Source organism: Pinus tabuliformis, chromosome 2_2 (assembly GCF_031772625.1).
Source record: "Pinus tabuliformis cultivar Carrire ecotype Pingquan chromosome 2_2, CPIR1, whole genome shotgun sequence".
Classification (NCBI taxonomy): domain Eukaryota; kingdom Viridiplantae; phylum Streptophyta; class Pinopsida; order Pinales; family Pinaceae; genus Pinus; species Pinus tabuliformis.
The window spans coordinates 115,107,220-115,124,825 of NC_142300.1; the positions used below are offsets into that span (position 1 = coordinate 115,107,220).

General features: G+C 40.6%; 1 pseudogene; it reads right to left on the reverse strand.

Moving 5' to 3' along the window:
- Positions 1–1,006: 1,006 nt before the first annotated feature.
- LOC149191629 (UDP-glucuronic acid decarboxylase 2 pseudogene) lies at positions 1,007–11,297 on the reverse strand (annotated as a pseudogene).
- Positions 11,298–17,606: the final 6,309 nt, after the last annotated feature.

A 17,606-nucleotide genomic window follows, 5' to 3' on the forward strand; every position in this document is an offset into this window, starting at 1 on the left:
AGCAACTTGAGAAAGGTCTGCATGCTTTTGTTATTTTTTGAACATATTTGGGATGGGAAAGCCAGTGAGGATTAAATTTAAAAGGGGAGGGCAGATTTTGAGGGGCCTTATCCAACTATCAAAACCCATAGAGGTAAAAACCCCATATATATATATATATATATATATATATATATATATATATATATATATATATATATATATATATATATATATATATATATATATATATATCTATATGTGGAAAGTGTTAAGAAAAGAGTCCTTGATGTGAATGTATTTGAACCTTTTTCTAATCAAATCCTCACCTTTCTGCCTATTACTCCAAGTAATTACTATCAAGGTTTCCAAGTTTGATGTTGACTAATTTTGTGTGTTCAAACAAATATGAGAAGAAATCGACAAGAGGGTCTATTTTGGCATTTGTGCTCCATTTTGTTTCTTCATGAAGTTATAAAATTTAGGTCCCAGTTAAGGATAATTTATAGGGATTTTCTTTGTCCCTTGTCTACTAAATCTTTCCAAAAAGATTGGCGATCACGTTGTGGACCATATATATTGAGCAGTGTTAAGTTGAAGGAATAACTCCATGGATGTATTTTGCATTAATGTGAGCCATACATAAATACATCAAGGAGATGGCTCTTGGTTTCATTTTTTATTTTTTATAGTATTTCTGAAAAACTGATAATTACTTCTAATGATGATGATCTTCTTTTAATTTTCTAGTCGATCATTGAGAAATTACACTTCAGAAATTCTGCGATACAAGAACAATAGAACAATAGAGATCACAATACATAAAGAGAGACAAGATTTACATTGGGAAAACCCACAAGGGGAAAAACCAAACAACCTTCTTCAATAGAGAAATTCTTGTATTTAACAAGAGACACACCTAGACATATGGTCAAACCTGGTCAAACTCTCCAAGTCAAGTCTCCCAAATTGATCTAGCACTTTTCTCTACCTGATATGACCCAGAAATTAGGTTCTCCTACAACAATCATAATCCCAGAAACTTCGGACCCGACAACTGCCAGAATACCAGAAAATTCAGCCCCTGCAACTGCCCAGAATTTATGTCATGTCATTTCCTAAATTAATTTGGAACAAGACTAATTATTGCATTTTGGGGTCCATTTTGGAGATAGTGGGGCCCATTTCATATTTATTAGGAGATTAGACTAAGGAGAAGTTATTTTGTTGTGGTTAAATTACACATGGGGGCCACCCATACTAGGGAAATGCTCACTCCCTAGTTCGGTTTACATGGAGGTGGTTAAACGAGGGCCCACGATGGAGGTAAAATTGGAGGGAAAAGTGCTACACGACATCTATATAAGGAAGGAAACTCTCCTCATTTCATTCATCTTTGGCATATCGAATTTCTCTTTGGTTGCTCGAGCTTCTTAACTGAGTCACTTGCTATTTAGCAAGAGTTCTTTAAGTGGAGAGCTCAACCCTTTCTTCGGGGGACTTCGAGTGCCACCCTAGAGAGGTTTTTCTTCATTCTTTTGGAGGAGGTTTTCATTGTGATTTCTAGTAGTCGTATTCCAGTGTCTTCAGGTGGTGCGTATTCCTGGAGGATGCAATGAGGAGAGGCTGAGTTGTGGTTTTGGTACCTTTCAGAAGAGATTTGGCCAGGATAAATTCTGGAAAGGAGGCTTGGGTGTTTGTTTCAATTTGGGTGAGTTTTTGGAGCTAGGAGAGAGAGATTCTATTCAATGGGGTTTTCGCACTTCCTGGGCAGTGCAGAGGAAGAATATTGTGCACATGTGGGAGTTGGAAGATCAATTATTGAGGCTAATGTTTGTCAGGAGAGGCAAGGGAAACACTAGTGGATGTGATTGCTGCTTTTCCAGAGTATTGTAGGAGGTTTTTGTTGGCATACTTGCAGGTTGTGTGCTGCAACAGTCTTGGAGGGAACAGGGCCTCTTGGGGGTCGATTTTGGAAGGTCAAGACCAAGCCAAAACATTTCTAGGTTTTCGACAAGGATCCCAGATATAAAGTTTCAGCATTTTCGGAGCACGGGAGGTGGGGTTTTTAGCTGTATCTTTACAGCAGACAATGTAGAATTACTAGGGATTGCACAATGCCTTTTGGGGTCGATTTTGGGAGGTCAAAATTAGGCTAAACCATTTTTGGGTTTTTGTGGGTTTTGGTCAAGGAGCTTGGGTTTGAATTTGTAGCAATTTTCGAGTAGTGGAAATGGAGTTTCTTGTAGTTCCTTTCCAACTAGCAGCGTAGTTTTCTGTGGCACCGCAGAGCATTAGAGGAGAAAACATTTTCCAGTACTTGATATCATTGTCTCATCACTTGGATTCTGTCACGCTTGCCATTGAGGCAAGCCTAGGTGCATTCATCCATACTATTTTACTTGCTCCATTGATTAATACAGTGGCTTAGTTGGTTCTACTTCTAGAGTTTTTATGAGCATGTACTATTTGTTAAAATTTTCTGTGTTGAGAATCATTTTTTCTTTATATATCATTGTTTTTTTAAGTTAGGAAAATTACAGTGGTATCAGAGCATGATCTTGGCCCATATGTGGGTAACCAGTAAGATCATGGGAGATTTGGGCATGTATGCACAATGACAGGTTACACCATACACCACCCATGGCTCAAGGGAGATTTAATATGCAAGAATTTTGGGGTGGAATCCACTAGAATGATGAGAGGTTGGATTAGTTGAGGAAGGTGTCAGACCATATCCATCCTTGTCCTTACAAAAGAGACACTAGAGGTGCACAAGTCATGGGAGTACAACCATCTACATCATGTGGGGAAAGCCGACAAAATCTGGGCACCAGATCTCCTAAAAAGGAGTAGGCAGGGCAAGGACAGTTAGAAGGTGAGGCGAGGGGGCACTTTTGCTGGTGGATACTTGGCTTCAGATATCAGGAGCCTAAGGAGGAGGTTGAGCATGATGTTGATAGCCCATAATATGGTGAGGAGCACATCGATCTACCCGATGTGGCACAGGAGTCACCATTATTCGAGACCTCTTTGATAGCCCTAGTTGACACCTTGCTAGAGAGGATGGAGCCTACACACATAGAGCCATCTGTTGAGGAGGATCCACCCATGGATGAGACGTCGATATTTGTTGAGGTATCTAGAGTTGTGACTGATTCTGTAGGTGATAGATACCCATGGTCGTTTCATCAGTTCCAAGAGGGGATTCTAACATTGAGAGAGAAGGTCACCATACTACGAGAGACCATTCTACAATAAAATGAGGAGTTAGAGGGCATGAGAGTGGTTTGTGCTGAGTCAACGACCAAACTGACTCGCGTTGGGGAACAATTGGATTCCCTAAGGGTACCAATAAATTTCACTTTAGAGCATCAGAGTAGCCCTCTTCAGACATACATAGATGGGGCTTGTAGTGTCAATAGTTTTCCTTTGCACCTTGGAGAGAGAGAGGCAGAGCCACTTCAACATATTTTATGTGTTGACCAGGCCAATGAGATGAGGCAACATGAGCAGTGCAGGGTGTAACATTCGCCGGTTGGAGGGCTTGTCCTACATATGAGAGTTCGTACATTCAATCCCTCTCTTGGGGTTGGATGGTGATAGATTCTGAGTTGGAACTCGGTGCAATGGGTTATGGAGATGGGAGTGGACTGACATGAATCTCAGCAGGATATTTCATGCACTGGGGATACCGGGAGCCTAGATTGGCATTGAGATTTCGGTGGGACTAGCTATCATTCCCTGGATATATCGGTTGAGTGCGACCGTGGTGGTGTAGTTGGCCTAACGGTTGAGCACACACATTCGCTAGGGGAGTTTTGGCCAGTACCAATGACCAACTAGTTTGTGGGCAGACTCCTTGGGTTGTCTTGATATGAAAGTTGTGCATGGGATCACATGACGATCATCATACTCTGGCGGGAGTTTGTTGGAGGAGGTGGCACCGATAGTCCACCAGACAATGCCTTGTATGGAGGTGGGGACTCTTCACATTGTGTGGGTCATGGAGGAGCAGAGTAGTGATGGAATTGTTAATGGTACCTAGGGAGATTCACTTTTTGGGTCCCTCAGGGAGTATTTGGAGGGAAGATCCCCTCATCGGAGAGCATAGGGGTGTGATGGTGGAGGTGATGATACAGGTTGGGTGTAGGTTAACGCATATGGAAAAAAAATTAGGTCATCACATCCAGGGATGGGTAGGAGCATCTAGCGTGGAGCAGTGGTCTACAGATGGGCATGGAGACACATGGGGGTGTGTCGTATTATGTTGGACTGCATTGTGGAGTGGGAGTGCCTCACATCACATTGAGTAAATGTGGGGAGTGACAGGCGTAGTGAAACACGTGGGACACATGACGGTACAGGATGGTATAGCCGTAGCTGGGAGTATCTAGTGGTGTACCAAGATAGTTTGCGGCGTATAGTGGCATGTCGATGAGTGTGGCCATACTGGTGGTATGCAGTGGCAGATGATGCGGTGCAGCGTGCGCTTGGAACATTGCCTCCCAAGAGACTTATGGATAGGGGCAATATGTGTACCATTGGATGCAACCCACTAGGATCAATGAGAACATTGTTGAGCATCTAGGGTCACCATATTTAGTGGAGACAGGGCTTCGAGGGGGTTATCAACAGATCTGAGATAGAGAGAGGGTCAGCCGTAGGATTACTCTTGAGCATTCTGACAGACTCTTGATCATACCCATCCTCCTCCGGTGTTGTTTATAGTTGCAGAGTGTTTGTTTGTTACCCCTTGACACTCTCCATTCAGGGAATAGGGCTTGCGAGGCCCACCCCAGGGAGTTGGATGAGACACCTCGTGTCATGAGCCAGGAGGAGACTCTCTAGTTGAGACACTTGGTAGGTGCACGAGTTGACGAATACAGGCTTAGGGATGGCATGGTTGATTCTCGAGGTAGCATATGTTCCACCCTTAGGCTCACACTTTGGGAGGTGACCGAAAGGGAGTTACACGGTTCTTTTTCAGTTGGAAATCTCGAGGCATTAGGTGAGCATGAGGTGTAGAGGATGGTAGTCCTTGTTGGAAGGATGATGCCTAGGCTTCTGGTAGTACCTGGGCCCATCATCAAGAGCTAGGATAGCAGATCTCACTGTGTGACTTGGAAGACACAAAGTAGATGGATATTCACGACACATGTTCTTGATGCTCGGTGTCTACCTATTGGATACCTACAGGAGGAAAAGAAGGGGCACAAAAGGGCCCCAACAACTAGCAACATAACACAACAAAAGGCAGAGAGGATTTGGGGTTGTGTACCTCTAGTATGGTTATGGGATCCAGAGATCTAGTGGATTGGTGGGATACTCCACTCCTCAGTGAGCCTGGTCAGAACAACAAGAAAACTGATTCATTCACAGGCAGAAACATGGGGAGTCACCAAATCCCTCACCATAGGGCGAGGTAGATTGTTGCTCAGGATTGGCTCCAGCCTTGGGGAAATAGGCACTGGAACTATTGAGGCACTTTGGCAGGTTGGGTCTAACCTCGATCATTGCATAGATTGTGGCCAAGATTTATGCAAGATGAGGTTATGGTACGAGCGTGCTAGACAATTAGTGATGAACAAGGTGTCATAGGGTCAATAAGATAGTTTCTTGCTACGTTGGGTAAGGGGCCCTAGCATCACAGTACTTAGCGGTTCTACTACCCATAGGGGTGAGTTGGTCTCTACAAGAGAGGGTCGTCCAGATTTTCCACCAGGTTTTCGTGATTCTCTGATGGCGTGGGAGACTTCATAAACATGGTAGGATGGCCAATAAGAGGATTTCAGGAGGTGCTGATGTAGGAGAGGCTTCATTCGCATGGGGATTGAGTTGTATCCTCAGGGGTACACAATTAGAGTGCATGGGGCGGACTATTAGGTAGGGAAACTTCATGAGGATTTGGATGGAGTTTTACATCATCAGGATTCTCTACTTATTGGCAGTAGACACAGGGGTCCTAATGCCCCTATCTGGCAGGATAGTGAGTGGAGCAAGGGGTGCTCCATGTTGATCAGGTTGTCTTGGGATCTTAGTATCAAGGGAATCCTTCATTATAGGATAGTATGATGATCAGGGATGATCCAATGGCATATTTGGGACCTTGGTGAAGTTTTCAGCGAGAGTGGGGATCCATAGTCAGAGAGGGTGATTGTCCAAGAACTACTTGAGGACAAGCAATTTTTGGTGCATTGGAGGAGCTTTCTGGATGATGATGCTACTTGGGAGGGCGAGCACATACTTGAGCATCCAACACTGAAGTTGTTTGGGGACAAGAAACATTTGGGAGGTGAGGACTGTCATGTCCCTTCCTAAATTAATTTGGACAAGTCTAATTATTGCATTTTGGGGCCAATTTTTGAGATAGTGGGGCCCATTTGATTTTTATTAGGAGATTAGACTTAGGAGAAGTTATTTTGTTGTGGTTAAATTACACATCGGGCTCACCCACACTAGGGAAATACATAATCCCTAGTTTGGATTGCATTGAGGTGGTTAAGTGAGGGCCCATGATGGAGGTAAAATTGAGAGAAAAGTTGTCCATGAAATCTATAGAAGGAAGACAACTCTCCTCATTTTATTCATCTTTGGCATATCAAATTTCTATTTGGTTGCTCGAGATGCTTAGCTGAGTCACTTGCTGTTTAGTAAGAGTTCCTCAAGTGGAGAGCTCAACCCTTTATTCGGGGGACTTCGAGTGCCACCCTAGAGAGGTTTATCTTCATTCTTTTGGAGGATGTTTTCATTGTGATTTCCAACAGTCGTATTCCAGTGTCTCCAGGTGGTGCGTATTCCTTGGAGGACGCAGTGAGGAGAAGCCGAGTTGTGATTTTGGTATCTTTCAGAGGAGATTTAGCCAGGAGAAATTTCAGAAAGGAGGCTTGGGTGTTTGTTTCCATTTGGGTGAGATTTTGGAGTTGGGAGAGAGGGATTCTATTCAGTGGCATTTTCGCACTTCCTGGGTAGTGCAGAGGAAGAATACTTTGCACACATGGGAGGTGGAAGCTCAATTATTGAGGCTGATCCTTGTTGGGAGAAGAAAGGGAAAAACTAGTACAGGTGATTGTTGTTTTTCCAGAGTATTAGAGGAGGATTTTGTTGGCATACTTGCAGGCCATGTGCTTCAACAGTCTTGGAGGGGGTAGGGCCTCTTGGGGGTCACTTTTGGAAGTTCAAAACCAGGTCAAACCATTTCTATTTTTTTTCTGGGTTTTTGGCAAGGATCCAAGATATAAAGTTTCAAAATTTTTGGAGCACCATAGGTGGGGTTTTCAGCCGTATCTTTGTAGCAGATAATGCAAAATTGCTAAAATTTGTAGAGTGCCTTTGCGGGTCGATTTTGGGAGGTCAAAATCTGGCCAAACCATTTCTGGGTTTTTGTGGGTTTTGGTCAAGGAGCTTGGGAATGAATTTGTATCATTTTCTGAGTAGTGCAAGTGGAGTTTCTTGCAGTTCCTTTCCAGTTAGTAGTGTAATTTTCTGGGCAGTGCATAGCATTAGAGGAGCAGACATTATCTTGTAATTGATATCATTGTCTCATCACCTAGATTCTATCACGCTTGCCATTGAGGCAAGCACAGGTGCATTCATCCATACTATTTTACTTGCTCCATTGATTAATAAAATGGCTCAGCTGGTTCTACTTTTAGAGTTTTTATGAGCATGTACTGTTTGTTAAAATTTTCTGTGTTAAGAGTTTTTTTTTGCTTTATATATCATTGTTTGTTTAGGTTAGGAAAATTACAATTTAAGCCCCCTAATAACAAAGCTTCCTAGACTGCGAACTACAGATAGAGATAAATACCTTCCACATGTGCGAGTTAGGAGAGTCTAGAGAGACAAGATTATTTCGTCCTCTTAGCCATTGTCCTCCCATTTCTTACCCATAAACTTGCTTGAGAAAGAGATGAATTTGGTGTGAGAGAATGAGGTCGAGTTTCTTTTTTATAGTGATCCGCTGGGTCGAATGGGTGTGACTCTCCCCAGGGCCAACTTGACTTGGAAGAAGGTCGACTTGACAAACTTGGAGCCAAAATTTCAATTTTCTTCTTTTAAAAGTCGCAATGGGACTTTGACTCAAAACATATTTTTATTTTTGACTCTAACATTTAAATATGATTTACAATAATAAATATAAATACAACAAGTGGCCAAATATACATTATGAAGACCAAACATAGTTACAAAATTCATTCATCTTCCAAGACTTTCAAATGATTCTTCTTATCCACCTATGAATCTTCATTTTCTTCCTACATTTTTATTTGCAAGAATACTTACAATTTACCTCAATCTCTAAGGATTAGGTATCTAACATTCCCCTAATTAACTCAAAGGGGTGTTTGTAAGTCCAAGCATAATTATGGACTTTTCAAACTTTTTTCTTCCAAGCATGTTGGTTAATTTATCCATAGTTTGATCATTTTAGGAAGAATGTCTTAAAAGAATAATCTTGACCTCTACATGATATTGAATCAGATGGTGCTTTGTGTAGATATGCTTGGTTTGATCATGGAATATAGGATTCTTGGAAAATTTGATTGCAATAGTATTGTCAACTAGAAGAGTATAATTCACCTCTTTCTCCTAGGAATCTTAGAGTATTTTCATGAGCCACACAATCTCCTTCGTTGACTTTACAAACCACATCCATTGTGAAATATTTTGAAATTGACTATTTGTGTAATCTCTAGCAGGTAATTGTAGATAAAAATCAGATTTGAATTAAAAAGAAGGAGTTACAGCTCACAGGTGAGTACTACACCTAGAGACTACACTCAAACAAAGAGAAATCTCTCCATACACTCTACTTCCATCAAATGAGCAATTACATCATTAAGTACTTTACTAGAACTCAGGAAGTTGCAACTAAACTCCTAAACTCTAGGAACAAATCCTAAACTAAGGAGATACGTTACAAATTGTGTAACCATTTCTCCATTAATACAAAATAATATTAGTTATTTTCAACTCCCCCCCTTAATGGAGAAAGGATTATCCTGAACTCCTAGCATCCCTCTAAACAATTCAAACTTTACATGCCAAAGAGGCTTAGTAAAAATATCAGCCATGTTATCACAAGTTTTACAATATTCAACACATATCTCTTTTGGCATTAGTTTCTCTCGATGAAGCCGAGCTACAGTTCTCTGCTTTTTGCTGATACATGCTATGACCCCGGATCCAATGCTGAATGCGTAACCTGTGATAGATCTTCGATCATCCAAGTTACCTGCCCAATCAGAATCTCAAAAAACTGCTAGAATAACATCAGAAGTGTCAGTGTACAAAATGCCATAATTACTAGTACCACTAAGATACCTCAACACACTTTTTGCTGCGACCCAGTGACTTTCAAGTGGTTTTGACATGAACTGGATCAACACATTAACAGAATATTCCAAATCTGGTCTAGTTGTAGTTAGATATATCAAACTACCAACTAGCTGTCTGTACATGGTAGCATCCACCTGTTTAGTACCGTCGTCACTGCTCAACTTTAAGTTCTGCTGTAATTGTGTTGCTGCTGATCTGCACTGCTCCATTCTAAACCTTTCCAACAAGCTTCTGGCATACTTCCCTTGAGTAAGAAAAGTTTGTCCAGAGTCTCTCCATACCTCCAATCCCAAACAATAATGAAGGTTTCCGAGATCTTTCATCTCAAACACTTGTGACATTTGCTATTTGATTTCTTTGATCAGATTGTTAGCATTCCCTGTTACAATCATATCATCTACATACAAAGAAATCAAAATAATTTGCCTCTGTTTATTAAACTTGGTATACAAATATGGATCATTCAAGCTCCTATGAAATCCATGCTGTACAAAAAATGAGTCAATTTTCTCATGCCACGACTTGGGTGCCTGTTTTAAACCATAAAATACCTTTTTCACAAAACCTTTAGGCTGTACTAAATAAATTTCTTCCTTCAAGTCACCATTCAGAAATGCAGACTTGACATCTAGCTGGTGTAGCTGCCATTTGTGTTTTGTTGCTAAGGAAATTAGCATTCAAATGGTGTTTAATTTGGCTACAGGAGCAAAGGTGTCATCGAAATTTATTCTCTCTTTCTGTGAGTAACCCTTTGCTACCAGTCTAGCTTCAGGTTTCTCTATACTCCCATCTGCATTTATTTTTGGTTTATACAGCCATTTGCATCCCATGAGGGTTTTACCTTCAGGAAATTCAACCAAATCCCAAGTATGATTTATGTTTATTGATTCTATTTCCTCATACATTGCAGCCCTCCATACATCAGATTTACTTGCTTCCTCATAATTTGCAGGTTCTACAATGTTTAACAACTTTGACATTAATGCATAGTCTTTCAATTTAGAAGATAATCGAGTATTCCTACTTGATCTTCTTGGTAGGGGACTTACCTCAAATCTGTCTATTTCAGCCTTTTCTGGGCTTGCATTATTGATTACATTTCCTGTTACTTCTTCTTCTTGTTTCTGCTCCTGCTCTTCATCTTCCTCACTGTTTTCTCCCATTAGCAATGGAATGTGCCAATCACTGTTAGAGTCATCCTTTCCTTCTTCAACCTGTTCTAGTTCTAACATTGTAAATTCCCCAGAATTCCCAAGATTGAAAGGACCAACATGTTCGCCCTCCATAAGTCGCATAAGGCCTTCAACTTGATCAGAAACGAACTGGAAGCTCCGTGTCTGTTTCCCATTTCCAAAGACTGTCAGAAGCTCCTTGCGCAAAGCCTGAGCAACAAAATTATTTACAACCCGACCATCATCACGGCACATTCGCGGATTAAAAATTCGAGCACTCCGAACCTCAACATTTGCTCCCATAGTCAGAGTTTCGGCTGTTCTCTTACCCTCATCATCAACCTCCAACAATAAGGGTTTCACAACATCATGTTCAAACCTCGGATTGCCAAAATGATGCAAAACATTCTCCTTCCTTCCTGTGAAGAAATTGTCGACAACAATAACACTGTCGCCTCTTGCCATGAGCCTGTCAGCTCCACCCATCACGTCAACTCGCAGGGACTTTCTCTTCAAACCTAGGAGTACTTTAGCCCCCGAATTCACCATCGAACCCGAATGATACTGAGCACACCGAGAAACAGGCGTCTCATAAACAACCCGATGAGGTTTGTTGGGCACAAACCTTCCATTTTCATTAACATTAGAAGCCAAAAAACCACGCTGAAGGATAAAGAAAGTCGATGCGATGGCGATTCCTATCAAAATTAACAGCAACCGTTGCTCCCTGAGCAAATAATCTACTGGCCTGATAATAGACCACGTCTTTTCTGGCTTAAGAGAGTACTCATCACTGTTATTCATATTGGACTGATAAATTTCTGATCCTCTGATGAATCAGTCTTCAATGAGCCACCACTGGGCAAGTCCGATCTGCTGCCACCAAACAGATCAGGAACTCCAATGCACCGCCACCGGGCAAGTCCGATCTGCTGCCACCGAACAGATCAAGAACTCCAATATACCTCCACCGGGCAAGTTTGATGTGCTGCCACCGAACAAATCAGGAACTCCAATACGCCACCACTGGGCAAGTTCGATCTGCTACCACCGAACAGATCAGGAACTCCAATACGCCACCACCGGGCAAGTCCAATCTGCTGCCACCGAGTAGATCAAGAACTTCAATGTGCCACCACCGGGCTACTCCGATCTGCTGCCACCGAACAGATCCGGAAATTCAAAGTGCCACCACCGGGCAAGGTTGATCTGCAAAAATTTCAGATTTTCCAAAGAGAAAGAGGTTGGCGCTCCATGACAGCGAAATACCCGCGCCAGAAACAAAATCGACGTGTTTTACGAAATTGGCGTGCTTAATCCTTGATTTTCCGTGCCAATAGGACTTTCTGGCGCGCTGGCACGCTTATCACCCTCAAAACCGCGCCAAGTGGCACGTCTGTTCCTTAAAAAACTGCGCCAGCTCTTCCTTCCGCTCAAAAATGGTGCGACTGTTCGCGACGAAACCGCGCCAACACTTTCTTGCGCTCAGAGATGATCAGTCATCTAAGACCTGTGCTCCAAGTGTTACTGCAGTCCACCTGATCCTACGAATTCTTCTGTACACTCCACCGCCACTACAGTTCTGTAATCAATGATGCATCCTAAAAAAAATATATTTTAAGGCTATCCCTACTCTGTGCTCTGATACCAAGATAAAAATCAGATTTGAATTAAAAAGAAGGAGTTACAGCTCATAGGTGAGTACTACACCTGGAGACTGCACCCAAACAAAGAGAAATCTCTCCGTACACTCTACTTCCATCAAATGAGCAATTACATCATTAAGTACTTTACTAGAACTCAGGAAGTTGCAACCAAACTCCTAAACTCTAGGAACAAATCCTAAACTGAGGAGATACGTTACAACTTGTGTAACCATTTCTCCATTAATACAAAATAATATTAATTATTTTCAACTATTGTTGATCCAAGGCTCATAAGATAGCATTGCGTTGACACTACATTTTCTTTATTTCCATCAAAGTTTGAATCAAAATATCTAATTAGGTTGAAATTTATCCACCTTAGAATACTTGAATCCAACGTATTGAGTTCCATTCAAGTATTTTAGAACTCTATTTGCAATAGACCAATTCCCTTCACAAGGTTTTTGCATAAACCTGGAAAGAATCCCAATAATGAATGAAATATATGGTCTGTTGGTAGTGAGGTAGCTAAGACTTCCTGCAAGGTGTTTGTACTTGGCTGTATCCTTATATTCATTTCATTCTTTTGGTGTGAGATTCAAAATTTATTCCATTGGATTACATAAAGTGTTACACTTAGCCATGCCAAATTTGTTCAACAATTCACCAATATACTTATTTTAGGAGATGGATATGTACTTTGGTTTTTGAGTCACTTCATTGCCCAAGTAATAGTGAAGATGCCCCAAATATATCATCTCAAAGCCTTCTTAAACTCTTTCTTTATGGGTATATGGCTTTCATTATTCCATGTTATCCATAGATCATCTACATAGGCTGCAAGATATACAATAGTTTTGCCAACTTTCTTGAAAAAGAAAATTGCATGACCAAATTAAAGTCCTTGAAATTCAATTTCAAAAGATACTTTGTTACCTTTTCATACAGGCTAGCAATGCACGTTTCAGGAAATATAAGCATCTAATGAGTTTACATACTTTCAATTTTTGTCCCTCGACAACAAAATCATATGGCCAAGACATTTTCTTTCAAATATCTATCGTAGAAGGTAGTCTTCACATCCATTTGAAGAATTTCTAGTGCATTATGTGCCATCAAGATAAATAGAGTACAAATGGAAGTGTATTTTCTCGTGAGGGTAAAAGTCTCTTCATAATCAATGCCTTATTTCTATGCAAACCCTTTTGCCACAAGCCTCGCTTTGTGCTTGTCAAGTGAGCCATCTAATTTATACTTGTTCTTTTAGACCCGCTTGCAACCAATTGGTTTGGTTTCGAATGGAGGGTTCATGAATTTCCATGTTCTATTTTTTATGAGAGCATCATACTCCTTTTGCATGGATTCTTTCCACTTATCATAAAAATGAGTTTCTTCAAAATAATTTGGTTCAAATATAGTAGATAAATTCAAATCACAACCATATGAAACATCCATATCGTCTAGATCACCTCCATCTTGTTAAAATTTTTCTCATTCTTAGTGCATTCAAGAAAAATGACATCTATGGAAAGAATTAACTTCTTGTTTACCTCATCATAAAGATGATATGCCTTGGTGGTATTTAATTACCCCAAGAATATGTATTAATTTTAGTTAACAATGGCATGTTCTATGCTTAACACAATTACTTCAATGTCTTTTTAGCATCCCAATGACAATTTCCAAATTAGTTCCCAATAGCAATCACATTAACAATAAATCACATTGATGATAACTGTAGATAGAACAAGAACAATAAAATGAAAAAGACAAGCCAAGACAAGAGAAAAATAAATTTGGCGAATGCCAGGGAAAAACTGCAAGATGGGGAAAACATTTGATAAATTCTTCTTATTATTATATCAAATGTTGAGCAGAGAGAGAGAGTACAATAAAGTCAAAATTGACTTGCCAAATGATAGTCAAAACAACCTTGTCAAATCTAAAGTCAACAACAGTCAAATTCTACCCTAACTAGAAACTCAACATTGGTCAATGCAATGACAAACAATCCTTTATGTAGCTCGGTCAAACCCACTCAAATTAGACCTTCTTTGCTGGTCATTGTCATCCCAAAATAGTCATGAAAATAATGGTCAAACTTGGTCAAACTCTGCGGTGAGGCCTGCGGTCAACCCTGCGATTTATCTGCAGTCAAAGTCAATATAATTCCTTAGTTCATGTGATAATAAATGTGACCTACCAAAAATGAAATTCTGACCCAAAATCATAGTCAAATGTGGTCAAAACACCCCTGTTCAATATTAGTCAAACTTGAAAAAAACTTTGAAATTTCGGCCCTATAATTCACCTTGCAATTCGTCCTTCTGCTGCCACATGTGTGAGGAAAATAGATGCCCAATAATTTGTATGAACCAATTAGATGAGGAGAGAGAAGAATGTGTGAGATGATATGAAGCCAAATGAGGTCTGCTGTCTCTCTTATTTATACAAATTGTTGAGGTGAAGTGACATGTCTCTTGGGCTTCATGAGCCTACATGATGTTGTGGTTGACCTTGACAATTTGTACATCTAAGGGAATAAATTCAAAAACACATTTCTGCTTTATCCAAATTTCATTAACTTTAGGTCGATTTTGGTCCTCTCGAAAAGAGGGATTCAATGCAATAATCATCTCCATCAAATGATTTTCCAAAGTGGAATTTGGCCCTAGTTTCCAATTTTAACACTCCGTCTCAACTAGGGAGAACTCCACCTGCCAATCCATCCATCATCATGACCGTTTCTACATCTCATCATAACTATGTTGAATAATCATGTAATAATGAAGAAGAATTGATCAAGAGTGAGTCACAAGACCTTGCCACTCGCCACTGACAAAAGTCTGTCCAGGGGTAGAACCCCAATTAGATTTGATCTTGAATGATCAAGTTGTTGAACACCATGCATACTAGACATAGGGAGTATGCCAATACAAAATGCATCCATCTGTAGTGTTATGGCCCCTATCCATTTTTCCCAACTCATTAGCCAAATGATAGGTACTTCCCATGAGTCTCGGACCACATGGGTAGGATTTATGCCGGGGGAATCTATAGGAGAAGGTGAACCACTCATCTTGCTCATATGCCATAAGAGAAGGTGAACCACTCATCCTCTACATATGTCATCAATCGTAGGGGAAGGTGGACCACTCACCCTACACACATGTCAACCATCTTAGGGTATCACATGGTAAGGTGAACCACTCACCTTGTGCAAAACACACCTATAGGGGAAGGTGAACCACTAACCCTATGGTTGCTCATAGATCCAAGAAGTACCCCAAGCCCCCAGGAGCTCCCAGAGCTTAGTGTCCAATGTAAGAGGGACCCTCATGGGAGGGTCCTTCCATGAATCCAAGTCTCTCTCAGAAGGCGAAGAGTTTGACCTTCCCCAAGGGGTTCGTGAGAATGTAAGCAATCTGCTCATTAGTCTTGATGTGTTGGATCCTTATTTCTCCTCATTTTACCATATCCCAGATAAAGTGGTACTTGATGTCAATATGTTTGGAGTGGTCATGGAACACGAGATTCTCTAAAAGGTGAATCCCACTATGATTGTAAAAATATATCATAGTGGTATCTATCACATGCTAAAATAGCTCACTTATGAGCTTCCTCATCTAGATAGCTTCACAACAGGCCATACTAGCAACAATATATTCGGCCTCGGCGATGCTTAAAGCAACCGATTTCTAATTCCTGCTCATCCATGAAATTGAAGAAGACCCTAATGAGAAACAACATCCTAACTTGTTCTTTCTATCTACCACATTACCAACCCAGTCAACATCAAAATATCCATGTAGCCTCAAGTACCCGACAATGTATCTTATCCTATAGTTGATTGTGCCATGGAAATATCTCAAGAGATTCTTAGTAGAAATCCAATGTATTTGATAAGGCTCAACCATAAATTGACTCAAAGTATTTACAATGAAGCATATGTATGGACAAGATTTACCAAGAACATCAGGTCCCCATACAAATTGTCTATACTTGGAAGGTTTTGCCAATTTGGGCCTAAAAACACTTCCACATAGCTTCTTGAAGTTGAGTTTCATCGGAGTAGACATAAACTTGCAATCCACCATCCCACATCTCCCTAACAGCTTCACAATGTATTTTCCTTGAGAAAGGAAAATCTCGCCTGACTTTTGCCAGACCTATAGGCCTAGGAAGTAATGCATCAGTCCTAGGTCCTTCATATTGAACTCAAAAGTCAACTCCCTCTTGCATCGATAAATGAGAGGGTATGCACTTGTTAGAAAGAGATCATCAACATAAAGGACCAAAATAATAGGCATGTCCTTTTCAACCTTAGGTTAAGATCAACATAACTCCTCGTAAATCCCAACTTTACAAGATAACTGTCAATCATTTCATACCAAGCCCTAGGGACTTGATTAAACTGATAGATATATTTCTTCAACCTACATACAAGTGTCCTTCAATATTGTACTTTGAACCCCTAAGGTTGCTTCAAGTAGACTTCCTCCTTAAGCGAGCCATGCAAGAAAGCAGTCTTAACGTCCATTTGATGTAGGGTCCATCCTTGAGTGGAAACAAGAGAAATAATATATCAGATAGTGGCATATCGGGAAACCAGTGAAAATATCTCATCGTAGTCCACTCCTTTCTTTTGAGAGAAGCCACGAGCAATGAACCTAGCCTTATATTTTTTAACACTCCCATCGGCTCCATGGTTAATTTTGTAAAGCCAATTAGAGGCAACCATAGAAAGTTCCTTAGGTCTAGGCACCACATCCTAGACATCATTCTTCATGATTGACTCATACTCCTCATTCATCACATCTTTCCAAACTTGGTGTTTTATATATTTTTTGAACGTGCATGGTTCCTCTTGAAAAATAGTACTTATATCAACCAAAAAACCTTGATACCTATTCAACTCCTTATTTTCACGAAATGTCCCTCTTGGAGAAATATGTCTTTCAACATCTTCGAGAATATCTTTGAGCCATAATGGACGTTTCCTTGAGGTAGAGGGATCACCAAGAGGTGGATCAATAGGATCCATAAGATCTTCAACATCGGGCATAGGTTCATCTGTCAAAGGTTTATCCTCTTTTTTGGCATCATCAACATCATCCTTCCTTGGGATAGGGAGATCTCTAGCTTTCCCAAAGGCAGTGTCTTCATCAAAGGTGACATCACAACTTACTTCCACATCTCTTTGACCAGGCACATAGATTCTATATGCCTCTGAAATTTCACTGTAGCTACTATAGCATCCAAGTTATTCCCCTTCTCTTTAGTCACATGAAAATATACTGGACAACCAAAGTTTCTAAAATGAGAAACATTAGGTTCCTTACCAGTGAAGACTTCCTCATGTGTCTTGAAATCCAATGCTTGTTGCAGGCTCCTATTTTGAACATATATGACAGTTTTGGAAGCTTCTCGCCTTCAGAACTTCGATAGATCTTGATCATGGAGAATG